The 22311-nt window shown below is 37.7% G+C and overlaps 1 protein-coding gene across 10 annotated transcripts in view; it reads right to left on the bottom strand.

The window, feature by feature from the left end:
* The window catches only part of gramd1bb (GRAM domain containing 1Bb), a 117061-nt gene extending 109600 nt beyond the window's left edge, over positions 1–7461 (bottom strand). For 4 of the 10 annotated variants that reach the window (XM_040009597.1, XM_040009601.1, XM_040009599.1 and 1 more), the window contains exon 1: positions 6943–7459. The gene's annotated coding sequence lies outside the window, so the exon portion shown is untranslated. Of the gene's footprint in view, positions 1–6942 lie in introns of all 10 variants that reach the window. The other 6 variants (XM_040009604.1, XM_040009603.1, XM_040009595.1 and 3 more) reach the window with 5 other exon arrangements.
* Between the last annotated feature and the right edge of the window lie 14850 nt (positions 7462–22311).

Here is a 22311-nt window from a genome sequence, read left to right as displayed (position 1 = left end):
CAAATGCACAAGTATGAATTAGGGTGGAGTTCAGTTTTGATTTTCAAGTGGCATTACCAACGCGTGCACAACACCGTGCCTCTGTAATCAGTGTGTGACACAGCACTGAGCGATGGGAAAGAACACGGACTACAACGTGCAGTAATGTCAGTCATCTCGGTGGACTCCAGAGATAAGTGGAGAAACAGTTGTGACTGACCTGTCACTTGCAAGGGCGGCTAGAAGTCTGCCTCAATGAGAGGAGGGATGAGGCTCATTATGCTAGAACAAATGAAGCATGAGCTGTCAGAATCTGTCTGACTGCCAGGCTAATACGGACCATAGCAAATCAAAATTCCTGCCTACAGTGAAAAACATTTCATAATTTTACTGTGATTATCTTTTTCTTTTGAAATAATATTTATATGTAATATGGAATAGTGTCTCCCTTTGCTTTGGATGCATTTGACAGCTGCCATTCTGCATCAGTTTTACAGAAATCTGTCTCTGCAAGCACACCAGTGTCACAACCTTTAAGCTACTATAGTAGTAAAGCAGTGCTGAAGCATGAAAAACATGACATTTAATCCTTAAATATAAAAGCATGTAGTGATATGAAGTGCAACACATGGTAAAAGGTTATAGAATTTGTTACTGTTTTGATACAACATATAAAATCTCTGATAAACTACGTGAAATACTGGTCCTGTTGTTTTCAGCACTGTTTCTGGAAATCCTTACCCTCTGTTGTATTTCCCAGCTATCAACTATATGTTCTGGTGACTGTTACTGACAGAAACAAATTCTCCCATTTTATAGCTCATACGAAATGAATTAATAAATCACAAAGCCTCCTATGGCTCAAAATATCTAAATCTGAGGTCTAATCTTTGACTCCAAGCTTTATTTTGACACATGAGTTGCCATGGCGTGCTTTTTTTCAGCTTAAGAAAAAGTATCATTTATGATTATTATTTTCTCTCTACTCAGGTATCCTCCAAAACTCCAACACCTACATTTAGTCTCAGATGAGAGACGACCACATCACTTCCTTTCTTGCTACATTACACCAAATATCTGTTTGCTATAGAACTGATTCTAAACTTTTTATAAACACTTTTAAAGCTTTGAATAGCTTTCCACTTACCTACATCACAGATTTACTTTACTTGTGAACTGGGCTGCTGCCTACATTCCTCAATTACCTTTCTAATTGCACCCTTAGTCCACCCCATTCCCTGCAGCTGTGGGACTCTTTAGTGCTAACTTAGTTTAGCAAACTCAAATCACTCCTCATAACTTTCTTTCACAGGAAGACTCTTTCTTTCTTTCTTTCTTTCTTTCTTTCTTTCTTTCTTTCTTTCTTTCTTTCTTTGTACAGTAAAGTGATTGCTCATCTTCTTTGATATTTCTATTCTATTCTACATCTGTTTTTAATTTTACTGGTTATTATTTTATTCACACAGTTGTTTTTTTCTTTAGGTTTCAAGCACTAGTTTTATTATTTTATTGTTTGTTTTTTTTTTTTGCTCTAACAGTGTTGAACTCTATTTTATGCTCTATTTTTTATGGTTTTACTGTGTGTTATACAAATATTGTTGCAAATACAAAAACAGTCACTGAAAGGCCACCTTCATTTGATATCCAAATGCTCACATTTCACTGAACTTGCATTGAAATACATGAAATAGTCAAAAACTGAGAAATGTAAGTACACAGATATGCAATCCCTGGTAAGTTCCAGACTGTCGTTACATGTCCTTTTCATTTAAGGGTTTATTAATGGAGTCATATGAAAGTAAAAATGCAATAAAGATCAATAAGACAGAGACTTTGTGACAGATATTACATTCTTAAAAATAGCGTAAAATGAATAAGAGCTTAGGTTTTATTATATTGCTCATGGATATGTGAAGCATGCTGTAGGAGTTTTAGACACACTCATTACATTTGCTCAGCAGCCAAGTGGACCATAGTTGGATAGTTTGAGCTGTGTCACAGTGTTGGAGCCAACACTGTCATTACTGAGGACCATCTCGTTAAAATGGACAGCTGTGTGTATGAGGCCTGCTTGTAATCTTGTAGATACCTGGTGGGCTCTACATATAAGCTCCTATAAGTCCCGTCTGACATGTTTGAGCTGCATACTGAATATTCTCCGTGTGTTTTCTTTTCTGCTGTCAAAGATCCTACACACAGATCCTCTCACTTGCATCTTTAAATACTTACTAAAGCCTGGCTGTGGAATAATGCAACACTGATGTAAAGTCTATTATGTTAATTGAGGAGAATTTCTTGATAACAGTTGCCCTCTCCTTGCTTTGTTTTATTGGTCACGAAAAACACGTTTCTCTATAATCAAATGAAAAATGGTTTAGAAGACGGAAAGCAATAAAAAACAGGTATAGTGAAAAGTAATAAACAGTTATTCTTACAAAGCTTCCTCGGAGGACACAGTTCAGCGAAATAGCCAAATGAGCAGGATACAACCATAGACACAAGGACTAAGGGTCATTAAATATCACCCAAGACAAGGAACACAGTGACAGACTGACATCAAACAAAAAGAAGCAGAAAACAGGAGACATTTTTTAAGACAAGCTGTAACAGGAAAGGTTGCTGTCAGTGGCAATCTTGAGGGACTGGATACAGATGAAGCACAGAAAAGAGGAAAACTGCAGTGCAGGGCCTACACAAGGCACTGAGTGCACAATGCTCACAATATTTAGGATGATTAGTGAGCAACTTTTTTTAATGGCTTAATATATTCCAAATCTGATTGACCAAAGCCACTCTAGCAATTTTAATGATCCCCCAACGCAAACTAAATATTAAACACTGTTAAAGCTTCTAAAAGAGGGTGTCATCCAACAGTGTTGGAGGCTGGTCTAACTGGAAAACAGAGGATAGCAGGGGTTAGGCGCTCAAGGGGAGAACACACTTAAAACCTAATGTTTTATGATGTTTCCAACCAGTTTCCCCTTTGTCAGTTTTTTTACATTTATCTTTAAAAATGCTGAGGTCGCTAATTGATTCATTTTGTTGCCAGTTTAAGTAACTGCAATTATATTTTTTTCAGCTTTTTCAAGGGCAAACCCTTAAATGCTTCTACAAAATTTACACTCATCCCTTCAGTAGTTATTTTATGCAGACGCATGAATATTGCCCTCATGGTGGTACTGGAGGTCAAATCAGGGAACGAATAAAATCATTAGGATTAATTATCTCTTTCTCCTGAGTCTCTAGACCTAATCTCCTTCCTCCTCTTTTCACATCACCATTCTCATCATCGAGTGTTGAAATTTGGCACATCCCACAGATTTTGTGTAACAACAGGCCTGCCATTAATTATGCTAATTCTGCTTTTGGGGCTGTAAAGCTAAATCTGTCTGGGTAGCTTTTAGCACGATTAATATCCACTCCATTATAGCTGACATGCTATGGTTTAGACCGCTCTATTGTGTGTGCAATAAATGTCTACAGATTATCTAATAAGCAGGAAAGGATGTCATTTAGTATTACAGCAAATAGTTCAATGCACAGAAAACACAGACAGTCATTTGTGAAAGGTGATTGTGACGCTGATGTGCAATCTACATGTTTAAAGAAACCTGCAAATTTCTGTAGTTAAATGGTCTCCAGGACAGGACAGGAAATAACTGCTGCTTGCAGCATACAAAAATAAAAATGTTTTCCTCATGTAAGCGTCATGATGACAGTTGCTAATTATTGCATGTGCTGTGCCCACCCCCTGTTTTTTGTTTTTGTCTCATCTTCCCTCTGGTGTGACATACAAGCAGTTAGTTTTGCTTGCAAGTTGCCTGCTAATTTCCCTGAGGTAAAGCAAGTTGCTTCCTTGCATTAGCTAAACACTTATTCAGTTTTATCATTTCAGCTTTGGTGGATAAAAAACAATGAGATTAGACAGTGAGAACTGAACTAATATGGAGCGTAATAATATCTGGGACGCTCATAACCAAAAGTGAACTGTAATTGTGGGAAAATGAAAACAGGAACAAGACAATCATTTAGCATTCATTTCACATATTAATGTTTAAATGTGACGCATAAGTACAGCTTAATATTGCAGTAAAGATTCTTCAGTATCAACTGATCTGATCTGTCCTCTCTCACTAGGAAAAAGGAAAGTTCTGTTGTTGCTCTGATCTAGCTCAAAGGAACAAAATCTATAGTTTGATTTCCACTGAACTCATTTCACTCTATTATGTTGCCACAAGAAAAAAAACCAATGTCACCTGCACAGAAAAAAGCAGGTGACATTCTGTCAACAAACAGGAACCACTTATACATATAACTGATGCTGCACTTGTAATGAATCAAAAATGTGAACTGAACGATTTCTGCAAATCAGAATTGATTCACTATGTGAAAGTAACTAGGAAAAAACATGTCTTGATGAATTGTGAAACAGAAGTAGCATGTGTGAAATAAATCTTCATTAAAGGAAGTCAATAAGTAATTCAATATGTTGAAGGAGTAGGTACTAATTAAACACCGGGCGATATAAACTCAGTGTGTCTCCCAAGATGTTAAGTCCGTCAGGCTTACAATAACACCTGCTAATACCAGTAAAACATGCCAACTATGCAAGCGCTCTGAGTCAGAGCAGGTGATTAGTTGAAGAATGCAAACCAAGAGTTGAGACGTTACAGTTTGAAATGAGACCAACAAAGAATGCTGGATTTGATCATTTTTATGTGCCAGGTGCCTTTAAAGACTTTAAAGTTAAACACCAGTACATATGTAATATGTAACCACAAAGTGTCAAACCACAGAATTCAATTTAGACTTATAAACAATCATGCTGGAAAGCATCATGCAAAATTAAGAACGTGGATGCTGTCCAGATGGCACAGGGTGTCAAAACAATGAAATGCTGCTGCTCACAGAACGGTGGCAGGGAGTAAGGACTAAAAGAGAAAACAAGCAGAAACCAGGATAAAGATGTGGTTATTTCTTCCACGGAACACATAAAAACCACTCAGACTCAAAACAAGACCTGACTACAGCTCGTAGTGCTGCTGTACTATGACAAAATAAAGTGCAATACAGTAGTTACAGTAATAACTGCAGTTGCTTATAGTTAGCACTGCTGTCTCAAAGCAAGAGGGGTCTTGGGTTCAAACCCAGGTTTGGTCCGTTTGAGTAGCGTCTGCAGGTTTTTCTCCTGCCGGTGGAAAAAGAAGCCCAGGTAATAATACCTTGTCAGCCCTGGACACACATTTCCAGTGTTTTAGAAAACAAAAAAGTTAATGACTAAATATAATTAAAATATAACACCTGCATTGGCACATGTATTATTATAGCATTATGGGCTCAGCAGGACAGTAGTCTGCATGACAAAAAACACTCAATCCAGAGCAAAAGGAACCTCTGCTTTTCATCTGACCACATACTGTACTTTCATAAAGTAACTGGTTTTCATTGCAGTGACTGCAGTTCCCCTGCTTTGTGATGTTTGTCGGACAGACGGGAAGCCGATGTGTTTTTAATCTAGAGCTAACAGTGTGAGTTTCAATATGGGCACTAGAGAGCACGAGAGTGACTCTGGGAATCCAATGGGAAGCAATCCAACATCAATCTTCATTCTGAGACAGTCAGTGAATGCTAAAAATAAACACATTAAGCTGACATTGACAAAATGCCACAGTTTGAACTATGAACCTGGAGGTGCCTCCTATACAAAGAGGAAAGCACATAATGTTGAGACCAAGCACAGAAATCTGATGGTCAACACTAACACTGTGATGACATCAGGTACAAGACAGGAGACAGTGTTTGCGTGCATGTACAGTCTGTCTGGTTGTGTTTGTGCATTTGTGACAGCAAGGACAGCTGAAAGTGAACATGAGTGAGTTATTACACAGACCAAGCTCGCGTATTCAGCCATTGTTTCTGATGCAAACTTCCCCACATTGAAAAATCGCAGATTTTCAATAGATATTACAAGACTGTCATCTATTTTTCTAAGGAAATTAAACAATACATTCCCAACGGTGTTAGCTGCTTGAGAGAAGCTAGCACATTGTGTAGAGAGTATTGGTTTATAAGAAAGGCTGGCAACTGGCCAGCAACTAAGTAAGTGAGTTTGGTGTTAATCCTGAGTCGCAGGGATTTCTAATTACAGGAGAAAAATGTGAATAAGATCAAAACGTACAATCTTCAAATGTACTATAGAAACTGCTCTTTGGTGCGTGGCATAGAATGCATATGAACATTTATTGCATGGCTGAATATCTTTTTTTGCAGTGAATAAATTAATACACTCTGTGTTTGTATAGCTTTTGTTGTACTCTACGACACATTTATCAGGTGTGTTTTGTTGTCCCTACAATCAAAAGCACACAGATAATGAAACTCTCTCAGGTTCGTATCACAGTTAGTGCTAAACCTTGCAAATAATAGTGTCTATAATCTGAAACACAACACCTGCTTCTGTTGCAGTGTGTGCCATCATGATTTATAAGTCTGCACAGAAGAACAGCAGCATCAGTTTAATCTATAAAGGGTAGCTGGTTGAATGGTTGAAAAAGTCCAGGTGGTTGCAGAGTCAGGAGAAAAGGTGCTGGCACCAGGTCACAGCCCGTCTGCCGTCAACAAACTCGCTCTGGACCTCAGCTTAATCTTAATCTAATATATACAAGTCAGCTAGAGAGAAAGGAAAAAAAAACTAATTAAAAGCTCCACTATTTGAACCTTGTGAAATAACTTCACTCTGATAAGGTGCTGATGTGGTGGTGATTGAGCCACAGTACTTCCTGTCCTCTCATTCCCTTTGGCACTGCCCGTGAACTAACATTCCAGGCACACTTGCATGCACATTTTCATTTTGCACATTCATTCAAACACATTCAAAGCAAACAGTGCAGCTGAACACAAGTACGAGCATGCAGCTTTAGCATAAAAAAAAGAAAGAAAGAAAGAAAAAAAGAGCTGACATACGTTGCCTCAGTGAGTGATGTGAGGACTCATTCCTGGGTGAGAGTCAGAGATCAGTCTGCCAGAGCCATCTGTCAAGCAGGCTGGGTACAAAGGAAGTAGGAGCAAGTGTCCCTCTCCCTCCTTCCTGTGCGTCTCTCTTGCTTCACAACAAAGTCCCGTGTTGCGTTGGAGAAGAGAGCAGCACTCCACGAGCCGGGGAATCCTCTGTCAGACTAAAGCCAATTTAAAGCAGTTTAAATCCCAGATGAGAAGATGGAGCAATGCACCTCCCTCTTCTTCAGGAAACACGACTTGCTACCGCACAGCTCAAAACCCCCTCTCTCGGTTTCTTCGGTCTCCTTCTCCGCTCTCTTTCTCTCCCCTTCCTGATCCTGCTCCACTTGTACGTTCGCTCGCTCTCTCTCACTCTGGCATGCATTTTTATCCACAGTGGCTCAAGCCCCCACAGGCACGCATACACACACACTGCACTCTCCACACAAACATATGCAAATAACAGAGATAAACAAACACACCAAGAAAAGAAAAAAAAGAAAAACTCCTGTCAGCTTCTTTAGAGTATTTGTCTTCAATGTAACTGGCTACTTCCTGCTGTTATGCAATCGAACGCGTGCTCCTGTGTTTTATTCGTGCTATCGACATGTTCTGAAACATAGCACAATATGAAGATAAACAGGGGCTCCTTGGACTATGAAAAATACAAGGTTGGCGTGTTTGCTGAATTAAATGGGATTATACTCAGGCTTTGATTTGTGGGTGAGAAAAGCTCACATGTTCAACTACGGGCAACGTGTGTGAAGGGATCTAGACTGAATCAAGCATGTTTTTTCCTAATTTAAAAAACTAATATGAAGTGAATGTGGACGAATGAACTTGGAAAAGCTGTTTTCCCACCATCACATAAAAAAGAGCTAAACTGTATGCATGTCCCTGTTCACATAAACCTATCGTAAGCCTGATCCGATGCTCTCTAGAGATGTTCTATTTTGAGCGTTCAGTCGTAACGCACAACAGAAGAAAGAGGACAGCAAAGCGCTATTATGAGAATCTCCCCTAAAACTACCCTTCCCCCAACACCACCACCACTTCTGCCACCACCTCCCCATCTCCCTCCCTCTATGCTGAAAATCTCCATGGTTTAAGGGGATAGCAGCAGGAGGGAAGGAGGAACATAGTTTTCGGAGAGATATAAATAGTGCTGGAGTGACCTGATCCATTAGCGCTTTGGTGGAGAAAGGTCCAGGCGGCTAAACACAGTGGCAGCTTGTAATAACAAGCAGGCTTGGAAACTGATCAGATCAATTTAGAAGGATATTTTAACACATGCTGTAAAAAATGTCTTTGAGTAAACTGATTTATTGTGAGTGAATACACAGACGAGACATAAGAGTGAGCGAAGGCTTGATGAGCACATATTTTGATGGGGTGTCAGTCAAGTCCAAGAGCATTTACAGATTATTCTAGTAAGTATTGAATTTGAACCTTCCCTAGCACACAAACAGAACGATTTGAATCGAGTTATTAGATGTTTCTTTGTTTCACCTTTTCTTACTGAGGCTTGAACCCAGTGTTTGTGTTGGCAGATAAGAAAAGAGCAACTGTGTCAACCAGTATGTTAAAGGTGGCCGACAGATATTCGGTAACCTGTTTGTTTTTATGAATGTAATGAAGCAAATGTTCCCTCTGTGAAGGGCATGTGTTTTATCCACAAAGGAACACACAACATTTGCATTCGTGTCCACGTTTGCTCGCATACACTGTCTGCAAACGAATACACAAATATCTGCCCTTGACCAGGTGACTCGAGAATATACAGAGGCTATCTTGAAAATAAAATGTAGATTGAGAGAATTCAGCTATTTTAACAAAAAAAGAGAGAAAACAAACAAACCCCAAAACCCAATAAACCTACTTTATATGCAGATGAAAATCAAAATAAGTATAACAAATTTGAAATATATTAAAAACAGCCTAATAAAGTTAATCAAAAAAGCCCCGTGTGTTTGTTCCAATAGATGAAAAAGCAAAAGGAATTCAACATCATTAAAAAGTAAGCATGACAGCTCTAATCTGTAGATTAACTCAAGGTTTAAAAAGTATGCACAGTGATGGAAATCGCCAGCCTGCGGTCTTTCTGCCAAAAGTGAGTTGGAGCCATGTAAGGATCAAAAGCCAAACTTAACGTTCTTAAGTTTGGAGGATATTTTAACTGCGTTTAACACTATCCCTGCAAAACGTACATTTTTTTTCCCAGTAATTTGTGTTTTCATTTCAAGCAATAGTGTTAAAAATCTAACTTTAATAGATATATGTAAATATATTCACAGAACAAAAATGTTGTGGGAGGTCTTGAATGATTGGGGATTGATGAGTCACTGCTAAGTTAGAAAAACACTGTTATCTGATCAGAAACCACACAGAAAAGCAGGTTTCAGATCGTACTGCAGTACGGTGCATTATCTGAACAACTTACTGGGGATTATATGAATTCTTTGACTCTGTAAGCTAATTTTGCTGGTAAATGTTTGCTATAGTATCCTAATAATCAGTGGATTAATTTTTTAAATGTGTGCTACACTGATCATTACTTAAATACTTGATGCTCTTTGTTTTGGTGTGCAATGTAATTTAAACCACGGATAAAAATGACAATAATAATCTTAGATGTTTCAGTTAAATTCAGTTCAAATCACTATACTCATAAATGTGAAACAAATACAGTGATATGTCCATAGTAAAGAAACATAAAACCAAATTTTCCCAATTTTTCATTCTACTTTTTGGCATACCAGTGAAATGAAAAGCAGTAAAATGTCCTTGCTTTGATGAGTGCAATCACTGAGCATGCTCAAAAACCTAGAATCAGTATCAGATGTCAGTATAAGATCAGTAACTTTTCTTACACTGACAACTCTAACATTAACATTAAATTGCTACAAATTGCTTCCCCTGCAATGTTAGAATAAATCAATGCAAACTTGTGTTGCATGAAGGTCACACTGACAGGCACAATACCTGTTAATCTTTTCCTTACACAGGAACAACAATCTGCTGCTTTACCCTGATTATGTACCAATAATCAGGGGTTGCCTAAAACCCTTCTCTAGAGATCTCACATTGGTTTAGAAGTAACTACATCTGACAGCACTGTGCCATTGTGACCATGACACAAATGTCATTTTGACCTAGAACATTTATGTGATGTGATGATAGACATGCTCTGTGATAGCAAAGGACACCTACATCTTGACTGAAAGTTTTCATTTCTGTCAGTTCATTTAAAAAAAACCCAACATTTTTCTCCACTGTGTGATTGGAATAATAGAGCACATTAAAACTTGTTTTCTAATATTTTAAAGATTGGTTTCTACATGACATTTTATTTTTGTTAGTATTATCAACATCCTCAGTTACTGTTGTAATGTAGCTGCTTTAAGATGTCTGTTAATTTCTTGGAGCCCGGTGTTGTTCATTTGCAAATACAAACTTTTTTTTTAAAGTTTGTTCACTGCATAACACTGTAAAAGCTGTTTGTTTCCATGCATTTTAATGTATAATCTCAGCAATTACCAATTTCAATTTTTTTATTTTTAGAAAATGCATAAAAAATATTTTCATTTTGCAACATAAATTAGATCCAATCCAATGATACTGTGTGTTTATCTTTTTGTATATTTCTCAGTACAGGATACAGTGCCATTAAAAGGTCCCCATAAACTGAACCCATGTGAACCCATAATCTGTTATTGTGACTTTCCATTAAACTTTCCACAGTTTAATCTCTGTAAAGGAAATTTACAGAAAACAAACAAACAAAAAAGCATTCTACATTCTAAAAATGTGGAAGACTGTAAACATGTAGTGAACTGCTGGACTGTGGCTCAAGATGATCACCACCACCAACATCAGCAAACTCAGAGCTCATTCTAAATTGGGTAGTAAGGTAAACTTTTCACTGGGAATGTTTTTAAGATAAGATAAGATAAGATAAGATAAGCTTTATTATGTCGAGAGCGAAGTGAAGGCCGCCGGAATGACGTGGACCCAGCTGAAGAGAGCAGCCCAGAACAGAGTCCGTTGGCGTGGTGTTGTTGCGGACCTATGCTCCCCCAGGAGTCAACAGGAAAACTGATTGATACTTAATGATTTTTGTAATCATTAGAAAGTAAGATGACTAGTTCATAAAACTTATGAACTTATAATATGACTAAATAGTTTTATTTATTAATTTATTTTTTTTTACAATCAACGACCTCGTCAAGTTTTTTTCTGTGCCAGGTGCAGTGCATTATTCTTCTGTCAGCCAAATTTTTTTTAAACTTAAAAGAAAATTCTTGTCATAACCAAAAAAAAAAAGAAAAAAAAAAGAATCATGGTGGAGTGTCATCCTTAAAAACACCTATAATAATAATAAGAAAATGCTGTAAAAAGCATTTTTGATCAGTTTCTGTGAATAAACCAAATTGCAGTAGCTCACTCCATGCTCTAATTATGAATAATAGGTATAAAATTGTAATCAGCATGATTGTACAAGTCAGAAGCAATCTATTATTTCAAGCCTCATGATGATCCAAAATGAGATGCAACAACAGATACCCTACTGAAGGCTGATTTGTGCATTGGTCTTCAGTGATTGTTGCCTGCTGTTTATAATTGAGGACTGTGCACTAAAAGTAACATTGGTTAATATTTTATACAGTATTTTGAAATCAAATTACAGCTTGTAGTGTGTAGCTAGTTACAAGTACTTGATTGGTTGAAATTGTTACCCAAGCCTTATTAATAAGGCTTGGGTAACAATTTTCTCAGCTTCTTTTAGGTCATCGATTATTTTCTTTAAATGCTTGGCACAAAATTAAAAGTCTTGATAAAATGCAGACTTTCTGTTCATGTAAATGTTCCAGCATTTCTTTGGGCTAATTCAGATCTGACTGACCTCTCTCTCTAGTTTCATTCTCCTCAGTTCAACAACACGGTAATTGAAAGGTTCGAGCACTGGAGAGTGCTCAACATAACCTTTCTCTCTCTCCAGAGCAATGAAAGAGGCAAGCAATAGTCAGAGTATAATTACAGGAAGATTAATCTCATAGCGCAGGGGAATAGTTATTATATGGTTTGCAACTGTCTTTGCTGTTCTCCATCAGTTAAAAAACAGCACTGTACCGTACATTTGGGGAGGATTAGTAAAATTGGTTTTACTGCACACTGTACGTGCACTGAGGATAAAATTATATGTTTAGTTTTGACAAGGCACATGCACGAAGGTGCTGCACAGTGTTATGTGACACAAATTGGTATTTGGTGTCAATACAGGTATAATCGGCAGAAAAAATGGTGCCGGTTCTTCTTGGGCAGATGAATAGTGCTTGATTACAAAGGAGATAATATCAGGCTTAAGTATGTGAGCGAAATGCTAGATATTGTTGAAGAAAAAGGAAAGGGGAAGCAGGATGCCTTTAAAGAGAAGATGCGCTTGTATGTGGGAGTCAGTTTATATATATATAGTAAATTAAATTAAGTGGTTTAAAATAGGTGGTTTATGAAATGCAAACTGTATAGAAGCTAATAGCCTTTACATGGTAATGTAAGGTTGTTATTATTCCGTGGTACCATAACATTGGTTCTTCGGTTATTTGTCAATCCCTCCATCATTTAAGAAAACACCATGTTCATCTTAAATGCCTTGAAATTGCAGAGCATTAGCTCGAGGGCCGGGTTTTTTGATTAGACTGAGAAATACAAAGACCTGAAAAGGAAATCAATAGTACAACACTATTATTCGTCCTTTAAACATTAGGCTAAAGCAATCAGCTAGTCTGAGCCAGGAAGTGAACGTTGTTTAGTCATCAAATCCTGTAAAATACAGCTGCTGCTTGATTAAAAGACTTGGCTTTAATATCGCCCAGTATGGAGTTTTTTTCTCAACAGTAGTGCACGTGCACACATATTCTGAACCACATGATTAGATTATATCCATAACAGTATTTTCATTTTTAGTTTTGTGGTATAACAGCCACACTGCTGCAAGGAGAGCGAGACATACGTCAATATTTTATAAGCTTCTGGGCTGCGTTGTTATCTTGATTCAGAGGATTGCAATGCGAATAGGACTTCAAACTGCATGAGCGTTCTATTCTCATAAGCCGTTGCTGAAAGCATGGGCTCATTAAATGCGCGCTTTATTTAGCACTGTCTGCTTCACACATAGCATTGATAAATGGTCTGAAGCTTGCAAATACCACTCTGGACATACAGTTAAATATGATGCACTCTCTTCAAATATGAGGATTTTTTGAAATCATGATTTTTCATGCTCATTAATAATCCATAAAAAAGATGGCCTGTCCACGTCTGTCCCCTGTGAGTGCTGGTGAAAAGCAACTTCCATGCTTAATTCACACACTCTATTTAACCTTTGCTGCTCTGTGAAATAGTCTGTGTGTGTATGTGTATCGCTATGGTTGTGCTCCTGATGCACCAGCAGACATGTCAGAGATTTGTTTGGATCCACACAGGGAGTGCAACATTACTCTTTGGCCCGTGGCTGCAGCATCATTTGACTTCTCTGGCAGTTATGACATAATATATTTTGAGGAAAAATCTCAAGGCTGGTTGGTAAATAAGTCAAGCCTTTTCCATTTATGATGAAAATTTGACAGATTTTAACTCTCCGGGGGTGCTTGCCATAAATAATTCCTTAGTATCAGCGAGGAAGAGAAATGCTATTGTGCCACCATGTGGACAGTAATCTACACCACATTCATGTAAGAATGGAAACTGTATGTTTGTTTCACTTCATGTATGAGCGTAAACTGATTTTCCAAACAATTCTTCAGGAATTATTCTACTCTTTAAATTCATTCATTTACCTTAATGTTCAACATTCCCACCGAAGTGCAGGCATTTATTCTGTATTTTATTTTTCAGGCTAGATTTTGAAATATGTGTCTAGAATACAAAGTAATAGTATGCTTACCTGAAGTCTTTAGATGACATACAGGGTGCTTGATCTCAAAAAGGAAAAAAAAAAACATGTAAAGTTGTTTGTTAAAGACCAAAAAAAAATTGCTGAATTTCATCAGTAAGCCATCAATATGTAATTTAAGACTAATGACAATAGCCTATAAGTGTGGGAGTACCATGGACATAATTTCGACATGGGGAATTCTCATCTGAGAAAACACATAAAGATAAAAAATGTTGTGATTATTAAAGGCAATCAGCCCTCACTAATATATCTCTGAGGTTCTTGGTATGTTTGTTTTCACTGGGAGGATGTTTAAATTTAAAAATGGGATTTCTTGTAGAACCAAATTTGTAAAAGCAGGACTGGACATTATATAAGTTCCCTTAAATTCAAAGATATAGAAATGATTCCTCCCTCTAAAAGAGACGGCAAGAGTGTTATTCCACTGCTGTTTAAAATCAATCAATCAATCAATCAATCAATATGATTTAATACTCATCAGACTGCCAGGTCAGGATGTTATGTCTAGGTGGGACGTTGTGATATGGAGAAATATCAATTCAGTTTTATCCAGAATATTATAATATATATACACAATATCCTTTAAAACACCTGTAACTTTACTTTGCAGAATCACAGATTTCTTGCTTCTTGGAAAATCATATCAAATTCCAATTTCATCAAACCTGGATGAATAGTTTAGTGTGAGGTATGAATTTCAGCACCTACCCCTGTTTGGGCTATTTTCGCCTAATGTCAGGCGTCAAAATGTATTTAAGTCATTTCATTTAGAGCTGATCTAGCAGCATATCATGGAAACTAGAGTAAACCACTATTTTAAGCATCAGTATATGTTTCAGTGACCCAGATTGAGTTTGACTACAATCATTTTTAAAGCATTCTGGCTAAAGTAGTAGTTCTGGTTGGAGACATCGAGTGCACCATATAACAAGTTTATAAGAGATGCATATGTTACAAATCAACTACAACATGTTGGAGCTTTGTCAAAATGTAAGGTTTGGGAATTTAAATGCACTTACAAGCATGTATTTAAGAAACCATGTATATAGGTTGAAAAGAGGCGTTTTTTAGGCCATTTTATTTTACTTATAAAATTTTGACCACTGAAATATTTTGTTATAGAGAAGATTGTGTTAACAAGAAACAAGACACTTGTAATAAGACACCTGGAGATTAATTATGTGTAAAATAATTACAGTTTACATATCTCTACAACCATTTAGGTACTTGCTAACAGTGCAGATTTACATCCTTTCAATACGCTCCCTAATTACACCTGATCAAAGATTTTGCTGGTCCATAATGATTCAGGCTCTTAAGTCAGAGGAAAAGAAATTCGTTTGGAGGTCCTCACTGAGCCATTACCCTGGGGACTCAACCCGCTTTATGAAAGGCCTGCACAGAATAGCGATAGGAAGGTGGAGACTAAATCATTTTTGCTGCATTGTCTCATTAGCTCGGGCCCTTGGGTAAACTACGCTCTCTGGTGATGCTCTTGAAGTAAGATAGGCACAAAAATATATCCTGTACTGCAATACAAAGTAAAAACATGACATTGCTCATCTACATCTTTTTCATTTATGTACTTACATGAAATACTTCTCAATAATACATCTCAAAACCACTAGTTTAAGCTTACATCAAATAAGGATCCCAGCACAAAGTGCAGCTGGTTAAAAGTTAAAAGCTTTCAAGGTTTTCTTACACTCTAACTTTTGTACTGGAAAACTGAGTCTAAGTTTGACTTTTCTGGAACTCCGTACACTGCAATAAACACAAAAATGGCAGTAACAGTTTCTGCCGGTTGATTATTGTTGATTGTTCGATTCTCACATTAACAGTTTTCCAATGAGGGTAATTTAGCCAGCTGTTAAGAAACCAGGACACATGGATGAGAAGTGGGCTACTGAAACAAGAAGGCACAAGTGGGTGAGAGATGAGAACAAGGGGCTGTTGGAATGCTACTCTGCAAGTAAGCCCGCCCACAGGGGTGAGAGGGGAATTTTTTATATATCCTTAGTTTTCTACATTTAACTAAATAACCACCATTGTAAACTGTTCCAACACTGACATTCCTGGTTCCACTGAACAACGTGGAAATAAGCTAACATAAAGCTTTTAACTGTCGGTCACTTGCTGAATTTGTTGGACTACTGAGACATAAATAACACACACCCAAGTGCCCAGGAATATATCCCTGTGACAGCAAGGCATTTATCTAGTCGTCACTATGACATATGGCAAAACATTAATGTGGCTAAACTTGAGCCTTGTGATCCAATAAACAGCTCAGTTTTATAATCTCTCTGGCTGCAGTTTGTTAACAGGTCTGCCAATTCAACACCAAAAGAATGCACTGAATGTGAGCAGGATTATAGCTTTTGTTGTTTGGATTATCTGAATCTAATTACCTTGCAGAGGAGCTTAACTGACTCTGCATCCTCCTGGCCTGATTGCTTTGCTGCAACCGAATGCTGTGGAAATTGATCATTTATGAACAGATAAATTATGAGCAGATCTAGCTAAAATGTATATTATATAATGGAATTTACCTTCTAATATAAAAAAGTAAATCTACATTTGGGTCCACATTATTGTGAAACAACAATAAACAGTTTGTGCAAAAACATAACATAAGAGACAGAAAGTTCAACAAAGCCTTTTCACACTTTCTGCATGCAACACGGAGACACTCTTACTGATTATAAGCTTACAACACTTTTATTTTTAGACTTTCCAGCTGAAAGCACTTTACAGTCTTACAGCAATATCTGAAGACTTACATCTCACCTAAACTCCATTAGAGTCCAGCTGATATAAGACTGATATTGATCTAATATTGATTGCCCTCTGGTAGACAACAACATCAACACTCATAACAGTGTTTCTTGGTTCTCTTCTTTACATTTGAAAATGTTTTATTTATTGGTGGTTATAAAAATTATACTGATATGTTGGCCAATAGCTAATATTGGCTGATATGTGGAGCTCTATTCTCTATAAACAGTTGTCTGTATATAAATATGAAGAATCTGTAGGGAAGAGTTTTGGTTCCATAAGTTTCTGTTTTGTATTCATCTGTTTTATTTCTGTAGATCAATCACAACTGGACCTGCTTTATTTGCCCACAGATAATTTTGAAAGAATCAGCTGCTGTCTGCTGACAGTTGAAAATGTGTATGTATTTTCAACATTTACTGTGCAGCCTCGACACATACATCAATTCTTTATATTCTCATTTAATCTTTATGGTCATCAGCAATAGTTCTCGAGGCTTTCAAAGTTTTTCTTTGGCAACTGGCTGCTTTTTCGCTCATTTTCACACCAATCCTTGTACCTGACCACCTTCAGACATTTCTTTTTGCTGCTTAAACAACTTAACACTGAGCTGTCTCCACTGACCAGGCTCCAAACTTGTGTAGGACTAAGCGGCCTGTCACAAAAACACATAATTATTTTAGTTGAATCTATGAAAAATCGCAAAGATGATACAGTTTGACAGGCATAAAATAGTATATTTTTTACACCAAAAAAGGTGATTCACAAAGTGCTAAAAACTTGTGCAAATGTGCGCATGCTTCATGCTGTGCTTAAAAACATCGGAAGAAACTAGACAAGTAGAGGAGAAAAGAAGTACCGTGCCTAAAAAAATTATCTGCAGTCAATGAAAAGTATCTGAATGTCATGTCCTTAAGAAAAAATCCAGCAAAGAGCTGACACAGGAGAGATACATCTGCTTCACTGGAACAGTATAAGTCATGGGATTGGGTGTAGGATTCTTGACAGACAACAGAACAAAAGGGAGACAACATCCAAGGAAGAGCTTTGAAGGTCCTTCAGTAAGTCAGAGAACTACTTAAAGAACCTACAAGAAAGCTTTCCTAAGAGAATTCAGGCTGTATTGAAGATTGAAGGCAGGTATATCAAACACTGAATTGTACAACCTCTGTTTTTGCCATATACGCTGTATTTCCATGTATATTTGCACATTTCAATAAATTGCTGCATCTAGTTTTTTCTTAGCAAAATATAAAGAAAGTGGCTCAAGAATTTTGCACAGTACTGAATGTACAAAGGCAAAGAATATCTTGCGGGAAAAAAACAAAAAAAACAAAAAAACCCACTCATCTTGGAGGTCTTGGATAGTCTATTTACAATAAACCCCCCAAATATTGGCTTTTGCCTCCAGAGGGGTAAGTCAGCACAATCAGACTGCATCTCATCTATTCTGTGCTTGTGTACCGGCTGTCAGTGCCTGTGTTTGTGTAGGACATTAAAGACTTAGACTCTAAAAGCGCATGTTCAGGACAATTAAACATTTTACGAGGTACCTCCCTGGGTAAGCAGATGGCAACCTTTAGGCGATAAACACTATGCGAGCAGATACAAAGATCTGCAGCTAATACACAAAGGATAAAGGTTAGACAGAAAGGCGCTAAAACCTGGTCTAACACTATCGCTAGGAATTACACATCTGATCATTAATGGTTGAAACAAAGGAAAAAGAGGCCTATAGCAGACTGGTTTAATAATATTACTTTTTGCAGAAGACATGGCTCCTGTTTAACATATATTAATACTGCATTACACACATTTTACTCTGGCATTGGAATTTTCTGCACTCCCCCTTAGCTCCTTCATCCATAATGACTCTTACAATACTCTTTCACTGTTAATTCACACTCATAAGCTTTAACACAGGGTTTAGAGAGAAACCTACATCCAACAGCCACATTTTATTTCTTGCATTTCATTTCATGCTCCTGAGAATCCAACACCATAGATTAGCAGTATGAAATACAGCATATGAAGGACCTAATATGTTGCAGGAGTGAGACTTACCAGATGGACTGTCTGCCAGTTTATAAGTTTATGTTCTTACAGCAAATGAACATCTATCTATCTATCTATGGACTGTGGGAGCTGCTTGTAACCATATTTTTGTCCAAAAAACATTTTTAATGAAAATGTAGTAATCTCTCTCCATTGTAAAGAATCAGTCATTTAATAGTGTTGCTTGCTAAAATAGACCAAAATCCGAAACCCAGTTTCTTAACCCCAGATTTAAAATGCACAGTTTTATGACTTTGATGTTAGATGTGTTTGCGGATTATTGGAGGGAGATACTTCATAAAACTTTGCTGGGATAAAAGAAAAGATCAATTGCTTGACCAAAGCTGGGTTCTGCCTCATTTACCAGTCACAGCTTTGACTAAATCCACATTATTAATGTTACACATACACCAGCATCCATGTAGGCCAGTGTTGCAGAGAGTGCAATGGGATCAGTCACAGAGCTCAAACACAAGACTTTAAACCCCTCAGTCCCCTGCAACACACAAAGACATTTGTAGACGTAGAGAACATGCATGCATTTAAGAATAGAGCTCAAAGTATTTACTTTTCCATATGTACTTAATACTTCAGCACACCAGACAGAACACACTCATTATAATAAGCATAAATAACCTACATTGATCTTGTCTGATGCAACCTGTTCATCACTTCAGCTCATCCTAATCCACTGCCAGAAGCACAGAAATGAAAGCAATAAAAACTCTGAATGAGGTGCAACGTGCTTAATCAAAGAGGTGCTGACATTAATGAAAACACAAGTCAGCTTGACAAATATTCCAGACAAATATGTGGATCTCGGACAGAATTTAATAGTGTATTTCCTGAGCTTTGTCTGTGAAAGGTTCTCAGTCATCCAGGTCATCGCAGTCTAAAGAGCTTGGAAAGAAAAGTTTCTGGACTTCTTTAAGTTGCTTGAAGACGTTTCACCTCTCATCCGAGAAGCTTCTTCAGTTCTTGGGTCAAATGGTGGAGAGTCCCAGATTTAAACCCTGTGGGAGTTTCCCCCCAAAGAGGGACAAAAGGACCCCCTGATGATCCTCTACCTAATCACATGAGCCAAGGCGTGAAAACGGGTGTGGGTCACAATCAGCCAGGGTTTCGGGTGAGCTCAATGTGAAATCTAGCCCCACCGTATCCCCCTAGCCTCGTTGGAGAGACCAAACAGCCACTTCACAAGCGCATTGCACAACATAGAAGAGCCACCTCCACGGGACAAGACTCAGCAGTCCATCTGCATCTAAAGGACAAAGTTCACTCTTTCGAGGATGCAAATGTTCACATTTTGGACAGAGAGGACAGATGGTTTGAAAGAGGAGTAAAAGAGGCCATTTATTTCCACTGTGAGCGACCATCTTTGAACAGAGGCGGTGGTTTACGAGAGGTGAAACGTCTTCAAGCAACTTAAAGAAGCCCAGACACTTTTCTTTCCAAACTCCTTAGACTTCCTGAGCTTTCCCTCTCTGCCCTTATTATCTCAAATATGTGTATGATGACATCAGGGTTGGCACCAGTGGCTTTTAATTTTACTCAATAGCACCAATTTGGTGAAGTCAAAGAAGCATCATCATTTAGCTTAGTATCATTTAGCAGTTACACCAGCCTAGGAGAAGTGTTATGAGACAGTCCTTCTTTAGGAGCAATTTAATGGGCTAGCAGTAAAGTTTCTGCAGATTGAATCTGTACAGTATGCCCTAAAAGGGTAACAGGGGGCTAAAGGGATTTTTTTTTCAATCACATACAAAAAAAGTTGCATTCACAGAAACTTATATAACATGAGTTTTGTCACATTGCCACATTATCAGATGATATGTGAATGCCACAAACTCATTTGCAAGCACTGCAAGAAATGATTCAGTGATGAATGTCACAGATTTATAACTTGCTCATAGCAAAAAACAGCAGCAGTGTAGCTGTAATTGTCTGGACAGCAGTGACATTTTTATAGCGTTATGCTGCCACAGAGACAGCCAGAGGGGCTGGCACCACGATTATATAAAACCTCAAATTACATCCTCCTGAGACAAGCTCGGGCACCTGGCAAGTGACAAGTGTGCACCATTCAGCAGAGCTCACAGTGTCCTTCAGCTCATAATTTCACAGTAAACTATTTTTACCCATTCTTCTTCTGAAAGGAAGGTTAACAGTTATGGTGCAGACAACCGACATATTTGTGTGAAATTTGTAGCAGTGAAATAAACAATTTCCAGCTAATAAAAAGTCTTTTAAGTGTGATCAGCAGTGTCACAGTTAATGGGGCAGTAAGGATGATGATCAGTAATTGTTTTGAGCAGAAAAGACAGTGCTGTAATGGTCAAAGTGAGACATATAGGCAAAATAAAAGATATATGTGTATATATATATATATATATATATATATATATATATATATATATATATGTATATGTGTGTGTGTGTGTATATCCCCATGGTATCAAGGTCCCTACGCGATAAAAGCAACATCATTAAAGCGCCCCCTTTGGCCAGAAAGTACTTTTGTAAATTTCAACCCACAGTGAGGGTATGTCATAAGAAATTTGGCATATTTCACACTTTTGGTTTAATCTCATCCCTGTGCAGAGCAGCTCTTTCAGACCAGAAGCTAGCGTTAGATGCCACATCATTAGACAGATGCCCTTAGTGCTTCAACACCATCACTGAGCTGTGTAATGTGGCTCTGACATAGTTGGCACACATCACTTCTACCCAGAGATTCACTAGATAGATTTACAACATCGGTGGGGCTGATTACTGTTCAAGAGAGGAAGAGGTGGAGGCCTAATCACCCTACCACTGTGGCTGCCAACAGCCAGTTTTCATATTAAACAAAGCCCAAATTAGTTCCTAATTGTCCCAGGTGACTGCTCCCAAAGTGACAGACAGAGATGTCTACAGTTCTGCAGTAATATCTCATACACCCGACTCTGTTGTAACATCTTGAAATAGTCAGGTTTATTAAACTTTAAAGCTCAAGATTCATTAAACTTTCCATCATCTGGATGTAGAATCACACTATGAATACGAAACTCACTGTGAATAAAAAGAATAGTGTCTCAGTTCCCAAATGTAACTGACTTTTTCAGCTCATGTTGGCATGAATAAAATGTGCACACAAGGAATGAAGAACCCAATATAAGATTTTAAAATTCTGCATGGTAAAACACTGCAAAAAACCTCCAGCTTTACTTCACTAACGAGAATAACTCACCAGAGACAGGAGAAGCAACTCGTCAATAAAGGAGCCCTGAACGTAGCTACACGAGGAGTGGATATTTCAGCATTTATTTAGGTTTTAGCCTTTTGATTGCCGTACATGCACATGCTCATTGTTTCTCATGCAAAATGAGAAACAGTACATCTGACAAGATACAGCAATTTGTATATTTGCTAATTGTACATTTCACATTTGGATGTGCACGTGTGCATTTAAATGTACATCTATACAGTTAAAGGTTAAAGAGGAAGATTAAAAAGGTATTACCTTTATTCAATAAAACAGCGTACTTTAAATGTTAGCAAATTCAGGC

Source organism: Simochromis diagramma, unplaced genomic scaffold, assembly GCF_900408965.1.
Source record: "Simochromis diagramma unplaced genomic scaffold, fSimDia1.1 OVJJ01000344.1, whole genome shotgun sequence".
Taxonomy (NCBI): domain Eukaryota; kingdom Metazoa; phylum Chordata; class Actinopteri; order Cichliformes; family Cichlidae; genus Simochromis; species Simochromis diagramma.
Note: the sequence above shows the minus strand (reverse complement) of the source record. Positions and strands in the feature narration are given on the sequence as shown.